Source organism: Schistocerca cancellata, chromosome 5 (assembly GCF_023864275.1).
Source record: "Schistocerca cancellata isolate TAMUIC-IGC-003103 chromosome 5, iqSchCanc2.1, whole genome shotgun sequence".
NCBI classification, from domain to species: domain Eukaryota; kingdom Metazoa; phylum Arthropoda; class Insecta; order Orthoptera; family Acrididae; genus Schistocerca; species Schistocerca cancellata.
The window spans coordinates 429,973,426-429,994,938 of NC_064630.1; positions in this window are offsets into that span (position 1 = coordinate 429,973,426).

The window sequence follows — 21,513 nt, forward strand, 5'->3', positions numbered from 1 at the left end:
CACATCTGCCCCTGGAATTGTCTCACAATTTAAAACCTGGTTCCTAAATCTCTGTCTTACCATTATATAATCTATCTATGTATACAACCTTCTTTTATGATTCTTGAACCAAGTGTTAGCTATGATTAAGTTGTGCTCTGTGCTAAATTCTACCAGTCGACTTCCTCTTTCATTTCTTACCCCCAATCCATATTCACCTACTACGTTTCCTTCTCTCCCTTTTCCTACTACCAAATTCCAGTCACACATGACTATTAAATTTTCGTCTCCCTTCACTATCTGAATAATTTCTTTTATTTCATCATACATTTCTTCAATTTCTTTGTCATCTGCAGAGCTAGTTGGCATATAAACTTGTACTACTGTAGTAGGCATGGGCTTCGTGTCTATCTTGGCCACAATAGTGCATTCACTATGCTGTTTGTAGTAGCTTACCCGCATTCCTATTTTTTATTCATTATTAAACCTACTCCTACATTACCCCTATTTGACTTTATATTTATAACCCTGTACTCGCTTGACCAAAAATCGTGTTCCTCCTGCCACCATACTTCACTAATTCCCACTATATCTAACTTTAACCTATCCATTTCCCTTTTTAAATTTTCTAACCTACCTGCCTGATTAAGGGATCTGACATTCCACGCTCCGATCCGTAGAACGCCAGTTTTCTTTCTCCTGATAACGACGTCCTCCAGAGTAGTCCCAGCCCGGAGATCCGAATGGGGGACTATTTTACCTCCAGAATATTTTACCCAAGAGGACGCCATCATCATTAACCATACAGTAGAGGTGCATGCCCTCGGGAAAAATTATGGCTGTAGTTTCCCCTTGCTTTCAGCCGTTCGCAGTACCAGCACAGCAAGGCTGTTTTGGTTAGTGTTACAAGGCCAGATCAGTCAATCATCCAGACTGTTGCCCCTGCAACTACTGAAAAGTCTGCTGCCCCTCTTCAGGAACCACACGTTTGTCTAGCCTCTCAACAGATACCCCTCCATTGTGGTTGCACCTACGGTACGGCTATCTGTATCGCTGAGGCACGCAAGCCTCCCCACCAATGGCAAGGTCCATGGTTCATGGGGGGGGGGGGGGGTCATGCTACATATAGTTTTCAATTCTCTGTGAATCAGTTGGCGTGTCATCTGCTATGTGCTAGCCTGTCTGGCACAGCAGATGGGTGGTGCATGTGCCATCGCCATGATATGAAAATGGCAAACTAAACAGAAGGCACAACAAAGCTGTTTAACTGGTTGGTTGTTGCCAAGATAGTACTTTTGTGACAAATTCAAGGACAAGTACTCTTTAAAGTTAAAGATTCATATGAAAGAGTTTGAACAAAAGTTTTTGATAGTGGAATGTTTAAGTGTGAGAATGATATACGGTATTAATGGGCTGACAGATTAGATTTGGGTCATATGTATGGTATGTGGGATAACAATAAGAAAATGTGTTGTAAAGGATACACTGATATCACTAATGCAGACTTGAATTAAAGGATTTAAAGGACGTTAAGGGCATATCATTAAGAGGGAGTTCAGCTGTAGAATCAGACAAAGAAATAAGTGAAAACACTGTCATTGTAATCCATTTGAAGATGGACTTATTTATAGAAAAGAAGGAATAATGTGGTGAATTATTAAAATGTTATTCAGACTTTAATTCAAGGGAGCATGACTTAATAAAAGGAAATGTCTGTCGTTTTATGGATCAGAGGGTGTGCACCATTCATAAAAAGAAATTATTCTATTGTATCAGCAAAGAGGAAGCCAGATGATGAAAAAATACATCTCATGTTCAATAAAGCCAACATAGAGCACTCTGAATAAGAATGTTAAATCGTGATTTGCATTACAGTTGCAAAACTGTTATTCTGTCACAGAGGTATCAACCCAAACATCTAAAAGGCATTCTACAAGAAATTAAAGGGATCAAATATTTAACTAGTTTAGACGTAGTTAACAGTTATTGGTTGCTATAGTTGCATTTGGAGAGTAAAAGGTACTCCATGTTTCTTAACAATTCAAGAGGTTGCTGTTTGGATTAAAAGTTTTTTTGGCAGCATTAATGCATGCATTGGACCAGGTATTGTGAAAGAAATTACTGCAAAATATTACTACTTATGTTGATGATACATTAATTAGTTTAACATTTCACATAAAGTTCTGGAGGTGTTTTGGAATCAAGAGAACTGGGTCATGTAAAGAAAGTAGTAGTCAAGAATTTTGCAGTGCCAACATGAAAAAATAGCCTAGGACATCTCTTAGCTTCTGTAATTTTTATTGCCATTTCATCAAAGCAGAGCACTTGCCTTATCAACTCTGTAATGTTATGTGTCATGAGTTTGCATCATACCAAAGCGACACTAATAAATGAAAGGTTAACTGTTTTTGAGTGCCAGTGGATGTAGATGCATAGTCTACATACTGAGTGGTTGTTAATAATTGTGATACATCCTGCACAGAAATATCACAGTTGTGCTGCCCCAAGTGGTGTCTTGTGTCATTTATATCTTGTACAAATTATTAGGTAAATAGAAATTAATGTAATGATTGATATCCATCAAAATTAAAAATAAAGAAAACATCAAGATGAGGTGGTAATTATTTACACCATTAGTTTTAAATTTCGAAAATATATCATGTGTCATTAATTTATTGGATAATGTTTGCAGGTGTAGCTGTGTACAGACATGTACAGACATAAATGTGATGGATATGAAATGTCCACATTGTGATATATCATTCCTTAAAAAAAATAAAAGAGTACAAATCAACACAGAAAATACATAATTAGGAAGATGATAGCCTTTTGTGTTTTAATTCTTGGTTCTACTTTTTGAAACACAGGTAGAGAATAAGACCAAAATTATCCAGACTTTTAAGTCACATGTCCAAGAGTCAGACTGGAGATATGTATATAATTTAGATAATGCCAGATGTCAATACAACATTTTCAGTAATGAAGTGGCACTGATATTCGAAAGTACCTTCCGAAAAAGGTTATGTGAGACTCAAATCAAGAAAGTCACCAAAAAGCTGTGGATAACTGGTATTAAAATTTCATGCAAAAGGAAATGAGCACTGTACATTGCCTCAAAAAATTCAGACAACCTCTACCAGTTAAGTCACCATAAAAATATTGCATAAAGTTATTCATAAATCAAAAAGTTTTTATCTATGCTCCAAAACTAATAACTAGTGCAAATTGCCCCAGTGGAGCCAAATACATTGTTCTCAGCAATGAAGGTGGACAAGTAAAAAATCAAGAGATTGTGGCAAAAGTCTTTAATGAGCACTTTTTGAATGTTTCTGAGGAAACAGGACACAATAGCTCTTTAGAAAATTCTTATTCTTTATAGCAGATAGGTGTAACCCTATATAACAGTACAAGAAGTGAGAAAAACCATATTTTTTAAGTAGTAAAAATTCAATTGGTGTTGACAATATTTCCAGCAAACTGCTGACAGCTTGCTGTAATCATTTGAGTAAAGTCCTAGTTCATATATTCATTGCCCTTACAAATGATATATCTACCATGACAGGCTGAAGTATGCTATGTCTTAGATGCTACAAACTATTGTTCCATCTCTCTTTTGACTGCATTTTCCAACATCCCTGGAAAATTAATAAATGCCAAGATAGTAAATCACATAAAAAATTTTGCAGTAATTAATAAAAAACAGTTTGACTTCAGAGCAGATATCTCAACAACTGAAGCTTTATTTTCATTTACCAAGTTGATCACAGAAAACTATAGAGAAAGTACGCCACTATGGAATATGTGGACAAATGGGCAACTGGCTCAAAACCCATCTACAGGGCATATGACAGAAAATTGTGTTGGGTGGTAACAGCTTGCAGATAGGAAGTATTTAGTCTGACTGGGGAACAGTACACCATGGAGTTCCACATGGTTCTGTCCTGGGTCCTCTGCTTTTCTCATATACATCAGTGACATATCTCTGTCTTCAAACAAAGCAAGCAAATTTACAATGTTTGCAGATGACATAAGTTTTGTGGTAGACAATAAAACATCCACTGACCTAGATTTAGATGCCAACCAATAACTTGCAGATATATTTTGAACCAGTAAATTTTCTATCAATAAACCTCACTAAAACCAATTATATTCATTTCTATTCTGATCACAAAAGCCCACAGGAGATAAAAATTACATATGAGAGCCAGCAGATACTGAGAGTGCAGTGTTCAAACTTTTTGTGTGTCCATACAGATAGCAGGCTTAATTGGGAACATCACATCCCCAAACCCTGAAAAGGCTTAGCTCAGCAACATTTGCCAACCAGATAATTACCAAAATTGGAGAAATCAACGTCTCAAAATCTACCTACTTCGGCTAATTCACTTCACTTACACTGAGATGACAACACCCAGGGGATAGTGATATGCACATTTACAGATGGCGGTAGTACCACAAACACAAGGTACAAAAGGGCAGTGCATTGGAAGAACTGTCATTTGTAGTCAGGTGATTCATGTGAAAAGTTTCCGAGTTGATTACAGCTGCACAACAGGAATTAACAGACTTTGAATACAGAATGGTAGTTGGAGCTAGATACATGGGACATTCCATTTCAGACATTGTTAGGGAATTCAATATTCCAAGGTCCACCATGTCAAGAGCATGTGGAGAATACCAAATTTCAGGCATTACCTCTCACTACGGACAATGCAGTGGCTGATGGCCTTCACTTAATATCTGAGAGCAGCAGTGTTTGCATAGAGTTGTCAGTGTTAACAAACAAACAACACTGCATGAAATAGCCACAGCATTCAGTATGGCATGGACAACAAATGTATCTTTTATGACAGTGTGGTAAAATTTGGACTTAATGGGCTATGGCAGCAGACAATCAACACAAGTACTTTTGCAATCAGGCTGTATCACCTGCAGTGGCTATCCTGGGCTCATGATGATATTGGGATGATTGGAAAACCATGACCTGGTCAGATGAGTTATGATTTCAGTTGATAAGAAATGATGGTAGGGGTTAAGTGTGGCACAGCCCCATTAAGCCCTGGATCCAAATTGACAACAAGGCACTGTGCAAACTGATGGTGGCTCCGTAATGGTGTGGGCTGTGTTTACATGGGTTGAATTGGACCCTCTGGTCCCAATGAACTGATCATTGACTGGAAATGTTTATGCTTGGCTACTTGGAGATAATATTCAGCCATTCATGACCTTAATCCTCCCAAACATGTCACTGGGCCACAATTGTTCGTGTTTTGTTTGAAGAACATTCTGGACAATTTGAGTGAATGACTTGACCACCCACATTGCCGAACACAAATCCCACTGAACATTTATGGGACATAATTGAAAAGTCAGTTCATGCATGAACTGCAACAGCAACAGTCTCACTATTATGGATGGCTGCAGAGGCAGCATGACTCAATGTCACTTCAATGGACTTCCAGTAACTGCTTGAATCCATGCCACATTGAGTTGCTGCACTATACAGGCAAAAGGAGGTCCACAATGATATTAGGAAGTACCACTGTCTTTTGTTGTCTCAGTGTATGTCTTACGGAATTATCTTCTGGGACAGTTCACTGCTGCTGAAAAAAAGTATTTGCAAGTCAGGAAAAGGTTGTCCGAATTTTGTATGGAGTGCCTCCAAGAACTGCATGCCATAATCTTTTTAAGAAAGTAGGGATACTAACTGCTATCTCGCAATATCTTTTTTCAATCATGACATATATGCTTCACAGTCCTGTATGAAATGATTAATTCATGCCAGCCTCATAACACAAGTAGGTAGTTTGACATACACTGTGACTGAAAAATTTCTCTCTGGTGGGAAAAAGGTATAAAATGCAGAAGCACAGAATTCTTCAATATGCTTCCATGTAAAAATAAGTGTCTGCAAGGTAATAATATTCTATTTGCAAGTAAGCTAAAGGAGTTCTTCCTTGAAAAAATTTTCTATTCCCTAGACAAATTCCTTAGCAGGGATAGACATTCCCATCTATTTCTGTGTATTCCTGCTTTAACGTATCTTGCAGCTTTAATTACATTAATCTTTTTATGGTAAGTCAAGTAGATGGTCTTTTTGGTTTATAAATAACAGTTCAGAATACCTCAAAATTTTATCTTAACCTCTGATGTGATTGTACTTGGAACTTACTGATTGTGTTTTTTATTTTAATTTCATAATTTGTATTCTTAATCTTTTTTGTGGTCGTTAATGATACAAACATTGCAATGCATTAAGTGTTTTGACTGATTCCATTCAAAGTGGATCTATGGAATATATATCACAAGAAATAAAAATATAATACCTTAAACATCTTAATAACTGACTGCTAAACCACTCTCAGTGTGATGGCCATGATGTCAGCTGGTCCATTGTTCCGTTCATCCCTTTGTTCCACCCAAAAATAAGCTACACTACCGTGTATGAATGTGTGATTTAACTAATCTAATTATGTACACTTTCCAGAACAGTGTTCATTTCTGACCTATCGCTTTTAGCCTTATTCTTCTTGCTGCAAATTTCTTTTAGATATTCATTGAAATCCTGTTCCAAGACACTTATCGATAGCTCTTCTGCTAGATCAAATAAAGTTTGCCTCTTGCTACTTGCATACGGTACCCATACCACTTTTACTAGACTTCCTAATTACACTGCAGAACAATGAAAATGTAAATCGAATTAAAATAGCCAATTGCTATCAATTGTAAAGTGCTGGTTGCAAATATCACAAATAAAATTCAAAATTAGCTCTAGTTTTCATTGTACACAGTTTTATTGTGGTGAGATAATTAGATGTGGATTTTTATGTTAAGTTTAGAATGAAATAATATAATAATTGTCGAAGACATAATAACCAGTAACAGTGGATTATATTATTGTCCTTGTCTTACTTGTGTGCAATATTTTGGATAGAAACATTTTGATACCAATTTTAGTGATCTTTTTGTCTCCCTCCTCTTCAACTTCAGTGACTCTATTAATGCATGTAATAATTTTTGCACATTTATTTCCAGATTAACTACCAGTTGTTCAAGTTGACTGCTATTGAAGTGAACAAAAATGCCATGAGTTTGTGTTAACAGTGCTGACACATTTTGCTATGTGTGTGGAGAAGTGACATTTGCTTCACAAAAACAGAAAATAACTCCATTGATTAGAAAAGCTTACAGTTACTATTTTGGGTGCAAAATAGGTGATCAGGATAAACCCTGGGCTCCAGATGTGATCTGCAACACTTGTGCCAGCAACCTCAAGATTCGGATGCATGGGAAAGGACGTTCAGTTCCCTCTGCAGTGTCGATGATGTGGCATGAGCCAACTAACCTTGTCAGTGACTGCTACTTTTGTATGATTCCTGCTATTAAGAAGGGAAATCTAAGAAGAGGGAGAAGCAGATGGTGATCTATCCTAACATTCCAACTGCCATACGTCCAGTTCTACATGGGGAAGGATTGCCAATACCTGAACCACTGACAGAGTACAAGATTACTTTGATAGCGATTCTGAATGTCCTGAGCCATGAGCATCACAAGATCCAGAGTTTCTTCCAAATATATCATCAACTGATGATACACAAAAATTATCTCAAAATGAGTTAAGTGATGTCATTAGAGATTTGGAGCTCTCTAAAGCTAAGGCTGAGTTTTTAGCATCAAGATTGCAGCAGCACAATTTTCTGGAAAGCAATGTAAATGTTTCATTCTACCACAGAAGAGACAAACAATTCACTCCTTTTTTTTTTAACATTCAAGATGGTCTTGCGGCATGTGTGGACATAAATGGTCTAACGAAGACTCTCAGAATTAATTATGACCCTGATGAGTAGAGACTCTTTATTGATTCATCAAAGTTGAGCTTAAATGCAGTGGTTTAATATATTGGTAGTGAGCTTCCTTCTATTCCAATTGGGCATAGTGTGCATATGAAACAGTCATACCAAAATATGAAAATTTTACTAGGAACCACCAAGTATAATGACTCTCAATGGCAGATTTGTGGTGACTTGAAAGAGGTTGCACTGCTATTAGGTATACAGTTAGTGTGTACTAAATATTGCTGCATTCTCTGTGAATGAGATAGCCAAGTTTGTGCATCTCATTACAGTAAACATGAATGGCCGACCAGAAAATCTCTTCAACCAGGTATAAAGAACATTAAAAGTGAATCTCTAGTAGACCCAAAAAACATTCTGCTCCTGCCCTTGCACATCAAGTTGGTTCTCATGAAAAACTTTGTTAAGGGATTGAACAAAGATCGTGATGCATTTAAGTACTTAAGGCAAAAATTCCCTTACTTAAGTGATGCCAAAGTAAAGGAGGGCATCTTGGTAGGCCCACAGATTCAAGAGCTTTTTGGAGACCATACTTTTAGATGGAATCATACAAGGTGATGAGAAACATGCATTGGAATGTTTTAAGACAGTCTGTTTACAGTTCTTAGGGAACAAACAAGAAATAAATTACAAGGAGATTGTAGATAACATGTTGTCATCTTATGAAAACTTGGTTGCAACATGTCAATGAAAATGCGTTTCTTACATAGGCATCTTGATTCCTCCCCTAAAGATTGCGGTGCAGTAAGTGGGGAGCAATTTCATCAAGATACTGCAACATTTGAGAAGAGGTATGATGGAGAGTGGAGCCCTACTATTTTAGCAGGTTACTGCTGGACTGTCATAAGGGATGTTCCTGAGTATGTGTATAAATATCAAGCCAAACAAAAACAGTCATCTTCTGAATTTATCTCTGAACAAAATATGTAATTGTATATACTGTATATATGGATATTTAACATTTGTAATCCTTTATATACATTTGTGACCAGTTAATTTATATCTTTTCTTTTGTGATTTACATAGTTCTGGTACAAAGTAGACTTACAAAGTATTTTCATTCATGTAATATTATCTTCATTTTTTCTTAATATTTTGCTTTTGAACTTCCAGAATGCCACCGATATTTATCAATGCATAACACATAACATAATTCTAGAATCTTGGAACATGAATGCATATTTAGTTGATGAGTTATTTCTACAAAAATGTAGATTACTTTAAAAAAAAAACTAGAGCTAAATATTTATGAAGATGATAATTTTGTATCATTTTATACTGAAATAAACATAACTAACTAAAAATCATGCAATTTACACACTTTTGCTTCAAATTTGTTGTTCAGTGGTATTGTGGCAATATTATCTGCATCCAGTCTTAAATCCCTCTGGATCCAAAATTTTAATACAACAAGCACTAATGCTAGGTTTCTGCAAGTTTGGTACAGCTTTTGAGAAATGACACAATTTTGACTTCTGCAATTCAACCTCTGCCTGTACCTTGACTGTTCCAGTTTCTATATTCATCACAGCCAGTACATATCCCTCCTTGTCTTCTTCATTTTTGTTGATAGTTCTATACTGTATCCTTCCTGTGCTAAGTAAGCCTTCATACTATTAACTGGCTGCATGTTCTCCACTATGTTTGGTTTTAGTTCTGTCTGAGTTGTGTCGCTTTTTAACGGAACTGCTGATTACACATCTTCTTTGTGAAGTATTTAAGTGGCCGATACACGGTAATTTAAAGTTACGACTGATTAAATTCAGTATATTAATAATACTTATTGCTTTCATAATTATTCAAAAAGTTAAAATTGGTAGATTATGCTTTTGTTTATGAAATGTTAATATACTGTATCTCTCTGGTTTAGAAACATTGATTACATCAACTTTACATATATAGTTTTGTAAGCAAACTTAGTATATCTTTGGAATTATCAACAAGCAGTTGGAGTGTGTCTGTCATGCAGTGATATAATAAGTCTGTCTGTTGTGGTTGCTCTGTGGAGCTAGAACATTTAATCTGTGAACTAAAAATGTTGTAAAGGTACAGTGCATGTTACCTGGTGTTAAACATGTTTGATATTGTGTTTCTTGAGAGATTTTCCCAGTGGGTAAGATATTGTATCTTTTTCAGGTGTTCAGCTCACCATACGAATGGCTGAAAAGTTGTCATTTGAAATATCATAACATGAATTAAAAATATCCCAGATGTACACCTGAGAAATGATGGAATAAGTTTGATGTTCATTAAAAAGTTGATGTGAAGAAGAAAATCTGCAACATAATGTTATTTCAACATATATATTTTCAAGTTACAACAAAACTATTGTAGTGCAACATGATTTTTTGTTAGGTAATGCCATGATGCACTCTTAGGCCCTTTGAGAAATGAAAGATATTCATGTGAATGTAGTGAGAAAAACTATTATTTTAAGTCAATCGAACTAGAGTGCAGCAAATCAATGTCACTAGGCCTCTATTTACACAGAGCCAAAAACGTATGCAGGAGTTGCATCTCCTGTGGGCATGAGTGGTAAACAGAAGTTGTCACTTGCTGTGCTGGATGTGTTATTCCGTGCAGCCGCTGATGGAAGGTGTTATGGTGGACCACCTCGGAATAACCAAAGAGCCAGTATTAGCAATGAATGTTATTTAAATGTAATGTATTTCACTTATTCTATAGTATGTGGACCATAGAGAAGGAGCAGCCTGGAGCTTATGTTAATTTGATAATATATTGCTGAAATGAGGAACTCCAGTTAGGAATACTTTGTTGTTTGAGGAGAGAAATGAGCTCTATTTCCCGTAGATTAATGAAATCTTCAGAGAAGAGGATCTGAGCACAGTGAAGAAGATTATTAGCTAGTACTGAATAGTAAGACCAGCTGTAAAAGATTAGTTATGGGTGATCATAATATCCAGAAGATGTTAACAAATGAACTGAATCTATGATGTTCATCCAAATAAATCTGGTCAGTGCATCTGCCTTTGCCTTAGATGTAAGATGGCACCATGTAGCTGCAGGTATGGTGGCACCATCTATTGGTATAGAGAGACTGACATGTGCACACCATTTGATGTTGCATAGCACCAGTGTGGTTTCAGGTGAGGAGAAGGTGGTCAAACAAGTTATCGTCCACTACTGAACATGTAGACAAGTAAGCAAGATTAACGAGGAGTGATTTGATTTTTGGCGGTGGAGGGAGTTGGAGGCCGTGAAATGTATTGGTGGATGAAGGCTGTTCAAATGTTGTGAAATGGAGCAAATGATTCCTTGAGAGGTGCGCGTCACTGGAAGATGATGCTCTTTCTGGACAGGCTCATCGTGTCATCACACCGGAAATGGTTGCAGAAATGAATGCTTTAGTCTTGGACAACTGCAAAATCACCATGGATGAGATCCATCGATTACTGGTTATTAGTGTGGGCATTGTCCACCACACCATAATGCATCAACACTTGAACTTTAAAAAGATCTGTGAACTGTGGATTCCCCACCAACTGACTGGCAAACAGCGAATGGCACTGTCTTTGAGTCATTGGCAACATTATCATGAGGAGGATGTTGTAACTCTGTTCACGTTTACATCGCACTTCACTTAGCGTAGACCGGGACTGTGTCCTAGGCATGCCCGATGTTAACTGACTAGGCCCGGCCCATGCTGCTGGAGTTGTTGTTGTTGTTATGCCGGCAGAGGTCACGTCCGAATTCTCGCGTGCCTTCTGGTGGATGGGACTCTACTTGCGGCAACTACCGTCCGTGACGCACCATGCCAATGTGCGCCTCCCGCGATCTTTTTGGTGGCTACTGCACTCCTCCTCCTTTGGGGGGTGAAGCCACTGTGATCCACTGCGTCGGAAGGTGGAGCGTCGGGCAGGAGCGATGACCTCCACATCCATTGGACGGCCGGAGTCGAGGGGATCTGCCAACCCTCGAGCTGGAACCTTCGAATACGGCTGGAAGTGACCCACATGAAGAGGCCCCCGTCGTCCCACAACCGGAGCCCGGGACAGAACGAGTGACAAGCTGTCGAACTCCGGATCCTGTTCCACCTCGGGAGGGGCAAGACCCAGTGGCGGGGACGAAGGGGAAGGGATGACCACAGGTGAACCAGCCTCCTGAGAAACCGGGCCTGCTAGGGGGACCGGCTCTCGCTGGGGCATGATGGCGATGCTGGTGCTGGAGCTACTGGAGGCTGCCAAGGCTGAGAACCTTCGCAGTGCGGCAGAGTCACAGCGGGGAGAGGAGGTAACGTCCCCTGTGAAACCAACACAGGTGCCGGCAATGGGGAAGCCGGTGTCCGAGAGGTCGGAGGGTGGGTGCCCGAACGTGGACATAGCTGATTTTGGTGACAACGTACCACCTGGTCCCCCACCTGCAAGGTATAGAGCCGGCGGCCATTTCAGCGCAGGACCACTGCCGGTATCCAACGTCGATTACGACCAAACCCACGGGCCCAGACCGACATACCCAGTGGAAAACCAGGTAATCCGTTTTGTGAAGACTGGCGAGGACCAGGCTGGAGGAGGTGCAGCAGAGTCCTAGGTTGACACCCATGGAGGAGCTCTGCGGGGCTGCGTTCTCCCATTGGTGTGGTCCGGTATGCCGTCAAGAAAAACGTCAATGCTTCCTCCACAGGAAATTCGTGCACATACTTTTTCATCTGTGTCTTAAATGTGCGCACCATGCACTCGGCTTCCCCATTCGATTGTGGATGGAAGGGGGGAGAGCAAATGTGCCGAATACCGAAGCGCCTACAAAAATCCTGGAAGGTCTGCGAAATAAACTGCAGTCCATTGTCCGAGACCAGGGTGATTGGCAGGCCTTCCACAGAAAAGATTTTTGCTAGTGCCTGGATTGCAACTTCTGAAGTGGTTGAGGAGCAGCGAACCACATATGGGAATCAGGAATAAGCATCAATGACAATGAGCCAAAAGCCATTGAGAAACGGGCCCGCAAAATCGATGTGAACACGTTCCCATGCTTGGGTTACCGGCGGCCATGAAGAGAACGCTGCCCTGGGAGATGCTTGTTGGCTTGCACACTGGGAACAGGCGGCCACCAAGTGCTCAATTTCTCTGTCAATACCGGGCCAGTACACATGTCTGCGAGCCAAGGTTTTAGTACGGGAAACACCCCAGTGCCCCACATGTAATAACGTGAGGACCTCCCTTCGTAAACTTGCAGGAACAACCACGCGAGGAGCTGTATCCTCAGTAGCCAGAAGGAGAATTCCTTCCAAGACCGAGAGGCGGTCTCGTAGAAGAAAATAATTATGAAGAGGGTCCGAGGCCCGGCCCGGAGGGCGGGATGACCACCCCTGCTGAATGAGGCGAACTACTTGCCGGAGAACTGGGTCAGCTGCCATTTCCCTGGTGACTCGAGAACTAGTGATCGGAAAGCCATCAACTGCTTGGCGGGACGCCACATCCAAATGAAAACACATAATCTCCTCTCAATCGAACGTAGGATCTGGGCCCACCGGAAGATGGGAAAGAGTGTCGGCGTTGGCATGCTGTCCCGTAGGGCGAAAATGAATGTCATAATGGTACTTAGAGAGGAACAAGGCCCAGTGCTGTAGTCTGTGGGCCGCCCTATCCGGAATCTGAGAGGCGGGGCCAAATAACGATATTAATGGCTTATGGTCCGTGATTAACTGAAACTTCGTGCCATATAAGAAAGGGTGAAACTTGGTAACAGCGTAGACAATGCCCAAAGCCTCTTTTTCCACCTGGGAGTAATGGGCCTGTGTGGGACTGAGCGTTTTAGACGCAAACGCCAGTGGTTGCTCGGAACCATCTGCGTTGCGATGGGCCAGGACCACCCCCACCCCATACTGCGAAGCATCTGTAGCCAGGACCAACGGCTTATGGGGATCAAAAGTAGCCAAACAAGGGGCTGATGTGAGGAGGCCCTTCAACAAGGTGAAAGCTCGCTCGCATGCAGGCAACCAATCAAAAGGAACACCCTTGTGCAGAAGTCAGTGCAGGGGGTGGGCGATAGTGGAAGCCCTGGGAATGAACCGGTGGTAATAGGCTATCTTGCCTAAAAAAGCTTGTAACTCTTTCAGCGAAGTGGGCCGAGGAAGGTTGACAATACCTTGGACCAAACTTCCTAGTGGCTGGATGCCGTGCTGAGAGATGGTATAGCCCACATACTCAATGGACGGTTGGAAGAATATTGACTCATGCAGGTTGCAACGCAAGCCCACAGACCTGAATTTGAGAAAGAGGGTGCGAAGGTTGTGCAAGTGTTCCTTCGTGCTGTGGCCTGTGACAATTATGTCATCCAGGTAACTAATACAATGAGGGATTGTTGACGTGACATGCTCAAGATAATGCTGGAATATCACCGGGGCACTGGATATTCCAAAGGTCAACCGCTGGTATTGGTAAAGGCCAAACGGGGTGTTGACGACCGCCAGCCTTTTGGAGTCCTCATCAAGTGGTATCTGATAATAAGCCTCCGACAGATTGATTTTCGAAAAATATTGGCCTCCCGCCACGGCGGAGAACAATTCATCAGCCCGAGGCAAAGGATAGGTGCCCACCACCAATTGGGAATTAATGGTGGCCTTGGAATCGCCACAAAGACGTAATTTTCCCGAGGGCTTCCTTACAATAACAAGGGGCGAAGCCCACTCACTGGAAGAAATGGGAAGAACGACCCCTAGGGCCGTCAGCCGGTCTAGCTCTTCCTTTACCTGAGGGCGGAGAGCCAAGGGGATCTGCCTCACGCGTAGAAAATGCGGGCAAGCCGACGCCTTCAACGTGAAGTGAGCTTCAAAATCAGAAACACGCCCCAGGCCCTCCTCAAAAAATCTGGAAAGTCTGAGATCAAAGATTCCAATGATTGATAGGGAACATCTTCGGAGACCAACTGTATGGTGTCAGCGATAGAAAAACCGAAAGCTTGAAAGGCGTCCAGGCCAAAAAGGTTAGCGGAGCTCGCATCACTGACAACAATAAAAGTAATAGGCTGAGTGACTGATTTGTAAGTCATGTTGGTAGTGAATTGACCCAGTAGGGGAATGAACTGTTTACCATAACTGCGGAGACGCCGGTAAACTGGTGCCAACGGGGGCGATCCAAGGTCGGAGTAAGTTTGTGCATTCAACAACGAAACTGCTGCACCCGTATCTACTTGCAGTTGTAACCGGCGCGACCGAACTGACACCTCGATAAAGAGTTTGCGTGCCGACACGTTGGGAGCCTGGCCCGATGAAACTTCCTGAATGTCAATGTCCATGTCCTCTGTACCTGCTTCCTTCGATTCTTTTGAGGCTGAGCGGCAAACTTTAGCAATGTGACCTTTTTTATTACATTTGCGATAAACGGCCCAACGCTGGGGGCACTCTGACCAATCATGATGTATATAGCACGACGCACAGGACGGCAACAGGGGCCGGCGGCCGGAATTCTGTTTACGTGCCGTGCGGAAGCGGCCGTAACTGCCGGATTGTACCGCCCGCACGTCTCCCACCCCAGACACAGTGGACGCGGCTGCGCCACCCTGAACTGCTGCGACGTCGCACCACGCTTCCAGCTGTTGACCTGCTGCTTGAAAGACTTCATACGATTGAGCAATGGACAGGACTTCCTCGAGGGAAGGGTCTTCTAACTGCAGGGCCCGTTGCCGGACCTCCCTATCAGGGGCCGAACGAACAATGATGTCGCGTACCATAATGTGGGCATACGACTCTCGCGACTGCTCCGTGACAAAATGACACTTGCGACTAAGACCGTGCAGGGTAGCGGCCCATGCCCGGTAAGACTGATGGGGCTGTTTCTTGCATTGATAGATCTCGACCCTAGCCGCCACAACATGTGTACGGCGGCGATAATATGAAGACAGCAATGAACACAATGCGTCAAAAGACAAGGACGAGGGTTCCTGCAACAGCACTAGCTGCTGCAAAACTTGATACAGCGAGGGAGATATCCAAGACAAGAAGAGAGCACGACATACCTCCGCATCGGCAACATGAAACGCCTGGAAATGCTGCCGAAGGCGATGTTCATATGTGTCCCAATCCTCCACCGTCTCATCATATGGGGGAAAGGGAGGAGGGAACTGCGCCAGAGCAGACGGCGTGGAGAGCAACGCCGGAAGCACTTGTTTCATGGTGGCCATGAGCTCCGTCTGCTGTGCAACCAAAACCCGCACCAAATCCTCCATGCCGTGGAGAAGCTGCGAAACCAGAACGACGACGCAATATGCAAAAGAACGACCCTACTCGTGTTTAGTAACACTGTTCACGATTACGTCACACTTCACTTAGCGTAGACTGGGACTATGTCCTAGGCATGCCTGATGTTAACTGACTGGGCGTCCGAATTCTCGCGTGCCCTCTGGTGGACGGGACTCTAGTTGCGGCAACTACCGTCCGTGATGCGCCGTGCCAATGTGTGCCTCCTGCGATCTTTTTGGTGGCTACTGCAGAGGAATAGAGCTTTCTATCATGTATTGTCACAGGTGACGAAACGTGGTGTCACAATTTTTGAACCGGAAAGTAAGCATCAGAGCAAGCAGTGGAAACATGCGAGATCACCACCTCCAAAAAAATCAAAGGCCGTGTACACCAGTTCTGGTAAGGTCATGATGTTCTTCTCTTTTGACCACAAGGGCCCACTGCTTGTTGAGTTCCTGGAATGGGAAACCACCATGAATGCCAAACGTTATCAAGCCACTTTACATAACCTTAGATGAGCCATCAAGTCGAAATGCTGAGGCATGTTGTCCAATGGCATTATCCTCCTGCATGGTAATGCCCACTCACACTTGGCCAATGTGGTGAAGATGACATTGCAGCAGTTTTGGGCAGAAATGCTGAAACATCCCCCATATAGTCTTGACCTTTCACTGTGTGACTTTCATGTGTTTGGACCTCAAAAACAAGCTATTCGTGAACATCTATTTGCAACAGATGATGAAGTGTGTTGTTGGGTCCAGGCCTGGGTCCAACAGCAGCCTACTAGTTTCTTCAAGGATGGAATCAACCGGTTAGCATCGTAATTGGATAAATGTGTCAACAGTTTTGGCGACTATTTTTGAGTATGTGTACTGTGTATAACTACATTTTTGAGTTGATAAAATCAGTACCATTACTTTATACGAGTGACTGTGTTTCATTTGAATGCCACTTATAAAAAAAATTAAAAAATAAAAAAATAAAAAAAAGAGAAAAAGATCATGTACTATTCCAGGAGGACATATGAAATCTTCCTGCAAGCACTAGGTACAAGACACTATATCTCACAAGAAGGAGAATCTACCACCTAGACAAACAACAATTTCAACTTCAAACAGCACAAATTTAAGTAAAAATAATAAGCTTTGATTATTATACCTGCACCATTATGTATTTATTGTCCAAATGCATGAAATGTCAAAAGTTTGTTAAGTATGCTAATTGATGACTATTGTAGTTAACAGAACATGGTGTGGCTTACAACATGGGGCCTCCATGTCTGGGAGAGAAATAAACATAGATATGCACTGAAATGATATGTATGGTGCATAAAATCAAGGAAAACAGAAGTATTGTTAACTGAAGCAAAAATAAAGGTTTTCTCCAAACAAATGATGATAATTACAATGGACAATGGCAATACAAGTGGACACCTGAAGTTAAGTAGTAATTTTTTACTTCATTTTTGATATTTATCTTGCATACGTCTGAAAAATAATACGCTAAAATGGCCATTTTTGAGACAATAAATAATAGCAAAATAGCAGGGAATAGGGAATAGTGAAAAAGTGTCAGATTTAGAGCCTTAAATGTAACAATTGAGGAGGATAAATCATTTGAACAATTAAAGTCAGAATTTTGTGAATGTATACCTGGTGTTGGAGAGAAACAATCTGATAGATCTTTTGAGCAATTGATAGCTGAATTTGAAGATAGATATAGTAATGATGAAGTTGAAAATACAACATTTGATGATAATACTGTAAAAATAGATAATTTTCTCAAACAACAGAATGTGGAGAGTACGTGTGCAACTATTTCATTTAATGAAGCAGAAAATGTTGATGACTTGAATGAAATAGTTAATTATAATGAAGAAGTTAATTGTTTTTGTGTTTTGAAAGACAACTTTGTGATTAGAGAGAGTGCAAAGAGTTGAACTGTTGTTGATTGTACTGATGGGGAACTGAAGCCTCTGCCTGAGATGAAACATTACCTGAATTTTGCCGTTAAGAGGTTTCAAATTTATCATGTAAAGACTGTTAGGAATCTATCACATGCAAATAATCTGTGTGGACAGAAGCTTCTGGAAAAAAAAAAATATATATATATATATATATATATATATATATATATATATATATATGATGTGACTTACCAAATGAAAGTGCTGGCAGGTCGACAGACACACAAACAAACAGGGGCCGGCGGCCGGAATTCTGTTTACGTGCCGTGCGGAAGCGGCCGTAACTGCCGGATTGTACCGCCCGCACGTCTCCCACCCCCTGCCAGCACTTTCATTTGGTAAGTCACATCATCTTTGTTTTTAAATATATTTTTCCTTCGTGGAATGTTTCCTTCTATTATAACTATATATATATATATATATATATATATATATATATATATATATATATATATATATATATATGTCTGCTTGTGTCTGTATATGTGTGGATGGATATGTGTGTGTGCGCGAGTGTATACCCGTCCTTTTTTCCCCCTAAGGTAAGTCTTTCCGCTCCCGGGACTGGAATGACTCCTTACCCTCTCCCTTAAAACCCACATCCTTTCGTCTTTCCCTCTCCTTCCCTCTTTCCTGATGAGGCAACAGTTTGTTGCGAAAGCTTGAATTTTGTGTGTATGTTTGTGTTCGTTTGTGTGTCTGTCGACCTGCCAGCACTTTCATTTGGTAAGTCACATCTTCTTTGTTTTTAAGTATATATATATATATATATATATATATATATATATATATATATATATATAAAAAGAAAGATGATGAAACTTACCAAACAAAAGCGCTGGCAGGTCGATAGACGCACAAACAAACACAAACATACACACAAAATTCTAGCTTTCGCAACCAATGGTTGCCTCGTCAGGAAAGAGGGAAGGAGAAGGAAAGACAAAAGGATATGGGTTTTAAGGGAGAGGGTAAGGAGTCATTCCAATCCCGGGAGCGGAAAGACTTACCTTAGGGGGAAAAAAGGACAGGTATACACTCGCACACACACACATATCCATCCACACATACACAGACACAGACACAGACACAGACACAATGAACTCCGGAGATGGGAACTTGCTCTTCAATATATCCTCTCTTCCCGTTATCCACCAGGCCTCACTCTCCGCTAATTTCAAGTTGCCGCCACTCATACCTCACCTGTCATTCAACAACATCTTTGCCTCTGCACTTCTGCCTCGACTGACATCTCTGCCCATACTCTTTGTCTTTAAATATGTCTGATTGTGTCTGTATATGTGTGGATGGATATGTGTGTGTGTGCGAGTGTATACCCGTCCTTTTTTCCCCCTAAGGTAAGTCTTTCCGCTCCCGGGACTGGAATGACTCCTTACCCTCTCCCTTAAAACCCACATCCTTTCGTCTTTCCCTCTCCTTCCCTCTTTCCTGATGAGGCAACAGTTTGTTGCGAAAGCTTGAATTTTGTGTGTATGTTTGTGTTCGTTTGTGTGTCTATCGACCTGCCAGCACTTTCATTTGGTAAGTCACATCATCTTTGTTTTTTTATATATATATATATATATATATATTTTTTTTTTTTTTTTCAGAAACTTCTGAAAACACACACACACACTTATAACTCTTTGCCTTTACAAATGTCTGCTTGTGTCTGTGTATATGCGGATGGATATGTGTGTGTGTGCGAGTGTATACCCATCCTTTTTTCCCCCTAAGGTAAGTCTTTCCGCTCCCGGGATTGGAATGACTCCTTACCCTCTCCCTTAAAACCCAAATCCTTTTGTCTTTCCCTCTCCTTCCCTCTTTCCTGACGAGGCAACCGTTGGATGCGAAAGCTAGAATTTTGTGTGTATGTTTGTGTTTGTTTATGTGTCTATCGACCTGCCAGCGCTTTTGTTTGGTAAGTCTCATCATCTTTCTTTATATATATATATATATATATATATATATATATATATATATATATATATATATATATATATATATATATATATATATATTTCTGTAAACATTAGCCTACAAACTTGTGGTAGTGATATAAACAATGTAAAGTTCACCAACTCTGATGAGAAAATTTACAATTTGAACACACAAAATTTCAATGTCTGTTCAAACATCATGGAGGAATAATTCTGAACAACATTGTAACAACGCTATGATAGTGTTGTAATTATTTTACACAAATATTTGATTGATGCTGACGAAAATCATAGCAATTTTGAACAGAAAATTGTTATTATGAAAAGATTAATTGTAATGAGTGAAAGTGAAGCTGTACTAAATTATACACAAAAGTTACGTAGCATATGTGAAAGAACAACCACAAAGAGAAGATTAGTAGTAGTGTATAAAATTAAAAGTACCATAGTTTCTTTTAATTAAAAAGTATAAGCAGTCCCCTGATAGTCATGTTCCAGAGAAGCAATTATGATAAAAAAAAGGCCTCTCACAGACAGTAGTAAAAAAGACTTTACTTTTTTTGTTATTGAATATTTACTTGACCTGTTAGGCTTTTAAGTTCTCTCCCCATGAAACTGAAGTTAAAGTATTATAACTGAATAATATCTACTCCCACATTTCCAGGTACAAAATTAATTCCTCATAATTTAATTCTCAAGTCTATAAAACAAAATGATCAGAAGATACAGCTCATCATCATACTCTGTCTGCCCCTAGATGTTGAAGTCAGTATCTGGAATAAAATTTCTGTGGCTCTGCAAAATTCTGATGATCGTTGATTTTGAAAATTCTTAAAATAATCAGAGGCACAATTGTACGCCATGGGGAAGCCGTCTTGGGTTCTATGATGTACTCAGCTTCCAGCATGGGAATCAGTGTCTAAGTTATATATTAATTTTGATAAAAGCCCAAAATTTAATCTCTCATAATAGAGCATAAAGGACTGTGTTACAGGCTCTGCTGATTTTGCAGGACACAAAGTTCCCTATGAGCTACAACACATCAAATAATGCTCTGACCCATAGATGAGAGAGAAGTTAAAAAAACCAAAGAACTGAACATACCTTTTCCATTCATGAAATTGAATTTTTTTTGGGTCAGCAGAAGTGTCTGATTCTACCCATCTGCTTTGACCAATGACCTAATGGGATGGTTGAGACATCATTATGGCATTGAGCTTTTGAGTGGGTTGTGTATGTGGGTGTCATGTTATTGTATTTTATGGTGCCCTCTGGTGGTGGATGTGGACATGCTGGGTTTAACTTGAGGTATTGGGTTCATTTGAGTTTTGGTTGTCATTGTGCTAACGTATTTTTGAGTTTAGGTAGTTGGTGCAGTAACATGGGTTTTGAAAGTGTTTTCAGTGAGTGATTAAGGTTCTTTTTTGTTTATGTGTTCGGCATTTTTGTTAGGACTGATTGGTGTTTGTTGTGTGGAAAGATACCTAATTTTTTTATTGCTTTTCCTATAGGTATGGATGTGACAGTGAAGTTCACGAATGTATCATTACGTTCTGAGATGGGTGATGATGAAATGTCTGT